Genomic DNA, 6,000 nt, shown 5'->3' with positions numbered 1-6,000 from the left:
AATAGAGAAGAAAGAGATAGAAAAAGTAGTAGCGAGCTAGGTAATAGTAATAGTAGCCTCTCTATATAAGTCTAATATAGGTAAGAAGGTCTATAAACTCTATATATAAGTACTATAAAAGGCTATAATAACTCGGCTATATAGAGTCTAGAGTTAAGCGTATTACTTTAGCTAATCTATAACTAGAAGTAAATCGTCTTTCGAGAATCTTCTTCTAATAATTTATATAGTACTCTAATTCTACTTAATAGCTCTTCTCTTTACTTTCGATATACTCTTTAAATAAGGCCTAGGCTAGCTAGTCCCTTATACTATCTCTACTAATATCTTCTAGCTCTATATTTCTAAACTATTCTTATATCTAGTATTCGAGGTTAGTAGTAGCTATATCCTTCGTAATCCGACTAAATAGTTTCGCTCTAGACTCTATAGGCTATAATCTTAGATACTCTATAGGCTACTATAAGTAGAAGGTAAGTAGAAGATAGATAACTAGATAGAAGATAGCCTCTACCTAGAGCTAGATATAGATTAACTAAAGTAGTATAAGGAAATTTCTAGAAAGAGTATAGATATAATTAAGCGCGTCTATACGCTATATATAATAGACCGATAGGTATAATTACTAAAAGAAGGAATATATATATATAGATAAAGATATATTCTACTATTAAAGAGTTAATTATCGCTTACTAAGAATTTAGAAGAATATAGTAGTAGAATACTACTAATTTAAACGTTCCGGTATTACTTAAGCTATATAGGCTTCGTCGTATACTTCTTAAAGTTAAGAAAAGTAAATATATTAAGCTATACTAGATAGTATATAAAAATAAAAGCGCTAGACTCTTATTACTAGTACTCTATAATATTATAGCTTATTTAGTATTATAATTATATATAATCGGTAAAGCCTAGTTCGGCTAAGTATAATTATACTTCTAGTTATAAAGCTAGACGTACTTTCTACTATTTCGCCGAGGATTATAACCTAACTATACTTACGATCTCTAAGTAACTTTCTTCTTACTAAGTTTAAATACTTATTAGCGTTACCTTAATAGTATATTAACTAATAAGAATACTACTTCTTCGACTTTTATCTCGAAAGAGAATAGATAGATAGATAGAGTATATTCTACTTAGTACTAAGTATCTAAAGGGCTTATTATAGATATTATATAATTGCTTTGCTTCCGAAAACTTCCTAAACTCTAAATAGCCTATTTAATTTACTCTATTCTAGTCTATCCTTCTAGTTCTTCTATTCTATATTATTAGAAACTCGTACTAAGTTAGTACTCTATAAGCTCTTTTTAAGTCGCTCCTCTAAGTATTTACTATTCTATTTTTAGCGAGTAAAGTATATCTTACTATTAGTATAAGAGTATATTATAGGAAAATAGTTAGTAGTAGTAGGTATAGAGTTACTAGCGTTATATACTTTATATATTTTATTTAAAATTAGCTTTATAAGAAGTTATAGTAGCTCGGTACTATTACGAACTTTAAGATACTTATAAAGCTATATTACTTCTATAGAGAATATAGTAAGGCTTAGGATAGTAGTAGTTCGTATTTTTCGATAAGTTCTATATCTATTACTAATATCGCTAATATATTCTAGGCTATATTAGTAACTCCTAATATAACTTTATCTTATAGTACTTATTATCTACTATCTTCTAGTATAACTACTTTTCGTAATATATTATATAAGATATATAGACGGCCTATTATAGGCTCGAGTCTTAGACTATAATTATTCGAGCTATAAGTAGAATAAGTCGCTCTATTAACTCGGACCGACCTTAGTCTTTTAATAATTAGTAATTATTATAGATTAAGAAGTATCCTAAGGTCGTTCTTATATAAAGAATATACGATCGTCTAGCTAAAGAAGTATATACTTATTATATAATAATTACGTAATTAAGAGATATACGAGAATATATAGTATACTAGCGCGCGTAGTACGAGTACCTATAGAGGAAAAGGGAGGTATATAAAGCTATATTAAAGTAAGTATAGACTAGGTACTAGAAAGAGTAGCTAATCGATAAGATTCTATATTAGCTAAAAGAAAAGACTTAGATCTTAGAATAAATAATATCTATTTAGACGATTAGCTCTCTTAGTAGCGAATATTAGCGAGTCCTTACTATATTACTTACTTTTATACTATCTAAGTATATTAGTAACTAAGAGTATCGTATAGAAGTAATAAAGGCTATAGTCGCTCTTTATAAGAAGTAAGAGATAATAGAATATAAAGTCTATAGAAAGAGAGTAGCCTATACTATTATCTTTAATAAAGGAGAGTATACGAGAATATATAGGAAGAAAGAGCCTATACTAGATCTATTTCTAATATATTATCTACCTACTTAATATATCTTTTATATAAAGAACTAGGTACTATACTTCGAGAAATATACTAAATAATTCCGAGACTAGAGCGAGCTTAAGAGATACTTACTCTAAAAGTACTTATAGTATTATAATCCGAAATAGTATAATAGATACTTCTACTTAAAGTATAACGACTAATAGCTCGAGTATATAGATTATCTATAAAACTATATAGTAAAAGTATATAGAATATAGAGATAATACTCTTTAGATATAAGTACTAAATATATACCTACTATATATAATCGACGTATTCTAGATTCCTATATTACTCTATTTTAGCTCTCTCTACCTTAACTAAGTAATAGTCTATTACTTATAATTATTATAATTTAAGATTCTATAGATACTATATCTCTCTATCTAATAGTTAGGCCTTAGGTAAGTAGTACTTTAGGCTTTAGGAATTCTTAGTAGAGAGTATTTCTTTATAGGCTTATAGTAGATAGAAACCTAAGCCTCTCTAACTACTTATTACGAGAGGTTTTACTTTACTTTATTCCGCTATATCTAGATAGGTTAGACTTCTAAATTTAATAATAATAAAATTAAAGAGTCTTAACTTCTTCTTCTTATATATAGTAGTATAGTCTTATCTATATAAGTTACTAAGAGCTAATATTAGTTATAGGCTAATTAATTATAGTATATTACCTTAAAGATAGTAGCGTTAAAACTAGCGTTTAAGAACGAAGCTAGTTACTATACTATAATTCTTATTAAATTATATTCTCGTAGGCACTTATCGGATAGATATAATATAGTAGAAGTAGAAATAATAAGTAGGAACTAACCGAGTTAATTATATTAGTTAGTTATAGGTTATATTTTACTTCTAAGATAGGTATTAGCTAGGTTATATAACCTAGTATTATATAACCTATATTACCTAATCCTAATCTTTAAAGTATCTCTTAGAATATCTAACTAGACTATACTTTCTAATACTTCTACTTAGGCTAGATAGTCTTCTACTTATATTCCTATATTTAAATCTATCTCTAAATTATAATAAGTTATTAGATACTATAGTTATATAGTTAGAGCTATATACCTTTTATTTCTTCTCTAGGCTTTTCTCTTTTAGACTATATATAGATTCCTAGATCCTAATTACTTATTATATATAGCAAGCTACTTCTTCTTTAGTATAACTTCTAGGCTTAGTTTTATATATACTATAGTATCTCTAATACTATAGTATATATCTTTTATTAATTATCCTAAGGTCTAGAGTTTAATCTATAGTTAGAGTATAAATCTTTTACCTTTCTCTATATAAGCTAGAGTTATCTTATAAACTCCTAAAACTATAGCCTATTCTTTAGTTTAGTTAGGCTATTAGTAACTATCTCTTTTATTAGAATATATTCTACTATAACCTTCCTCTACTACTAGAGATATCTAATATAGTTATATATAATATTAATATATTTAGATCTCTTATAGGTATATATATCCTTAATAAGAGTTAAAGCTATCTAATTATCTTCTATAATTTATACTAGCTTTAGTTCTCTTACTATATTAGGATATACTTTTATAGTTAGTTAGAATAGATATTCTTCTACTAACTCTATATAGTCTATCTCTCTTAAGAGTACTACTAGGAACTAAGATTACTTTATATATATATTTATAGCTATATACTTAGCTTCTATTATTAATATTATAATAGACTTTTGCTTCCTACTTATCTAAGAAACTAGAGCTCTATAAAGAAAGAAAATACTTCTAAGAATTAAGACTCTATCTACTTTATCTATTATATAGTTAGAGTCTAAATATTCTATTAGGCTTCCTCTATTTCTTCTAAATATTAGTTCTAAGTCTTAGAATAACTTTAGATATCTTACTAGTTTCTTTAGAGCTTATATATACCTCTTAGTTAGGTCTAAGATATATAAGCTTAACTTTCTAAGAAAGAAAGTAATATCTAGTCTTATTATAACTATAGGCTATATCTAGGTACTAGTTTAGCTTTAGTACTCTATTTTATTCCCTTTCTTATTATATAAGCCTATTAGTTTTAGGCTATTATAACTATCTATTAGTAAGAGAGTTAGGTTAGCTATCTCCTTAGTTATTCCTAGCTTTATAAGGTTCTTCTAAATAAAGTATTTTTAATTAAGCTTTAAAGTTCTAGCTTATCTATCTTTTATTAACTTTATTCTAAGGATTTTCTCTAGTTCTCTAAGATCTTTAATCTTAAATATCTTACCTAGCTATTCTTTAAACTAAAGTATATCTTCTAGCTTTAGTACTATAATTAGAATATTATCTATATAGGTTAGAATTAGAATATTCCTTTCCTAGTAGATAAGAAGATATAGGTCTACTTCTAATTATATAAACCTAATCTATTTTAACTTTAAGATACAGAGTTTATTCTAGTCTCTTACTACTTACTTTAGTCTATATAAGCTTCTTAGGATTTATAGGACTATATTAGATAGAATCTTAACTTCTAGTAGTAGAATTATAAAGATTTCTTCTTAAAGTTTACTCTTAGTAAATATATTATTTATATCTACTTAGTAGAGTTCTAGATCCTTCTTATAAACTATAGCTATAAATACTTTTAAGGTATTATACTTAACTATTAGTATAAAGATCTCTTAGAAATTAACTCTAAACTTCTAAAAGAAACTTCTTATAACTAGTCTTACTTTAAACTTCTTAATAGCTCTACTAATTAATCTCTTTATATTAAATACCTACTTAGATATAATAAGATTTACTTCTTTAGATAGAATAACTTTTATCTAAGTATTATTACTTCTTAATATAGTTAGTTCCTTTTAGACTATATCTTTCTATATATATCTCTATTTAGAATTCTAAATTATCTCTTTATAGGACTTTAGAATAGGTACCTCTTATCTCTATATCGAGACTTAAGAAGCAATTACTATAAATATAGACTCCTAAACTTCTAATAGAGCTTCCTAAATCTACTTCTATTCTTAGTCTTAGACTTAGCTTAGGAATACTTTATAATACTTAGTACTAGGCTCCTTTTCCTATCTATATTCTCTCTATCTTTTCTAAAGTACTTATTTTATTACTATACTATAAGCTTTTAGCTCTAGGCCTAGTCCTTTATCTAAAATAGATCTCCTTCTTTTTTAGCTATAAGTTTAGTCTTAGTTCTTCTTCTAATTTCTATTTCCTTATAGGTTCTACTATATAATATTTAATTCTTTTACTTTAGAATATAGTCTCCTACTAGTACTAGAGCTAGCTTATCTATTAACTTCCTAGCTTAACTTAAGTAGTTTAGTAGTTCTACTTTTCTTCTACTAGAGTTATAGTTCTCTAGAGTTTTCTTCTTCTAGATTCTCTATTCTCTAGTACTTCTCCTTATTCTTTAGTAGAAGTAGTAACTATATAAAGAGTATTTAGCTAGGACCTATAGGTTTAGTTACTATAGCTATAAGTATAGTAGCTATAGAAAGTATAACTACTATTAGCTTCTTTAGAGGTCTACTAACTAGGTTTCTAATAGATATACTACTTACTTAATTAAGCTTAGGAATATTTAGCTCTATATCTTCTTCTTTCTTATACTTAAACTAAGTAGTAGTA

The sequence above is a fragment of the Cercospora beticola genome, chromosome 10 (genome assembly GCF_033473495.1).
Source record: "Cercospora beticola chromosome 10, complete sequence".
Classification (NCBI taxonomy): Eukaryota; Fungi; Ascomycota; class Dothideomycetes; order Mycosphaerellales; family Mycosphaerellaceae; genus Cercospora; species Cercospora beticola.
This window is presented reverse-complemented; position numbering follows the sequence as displayed.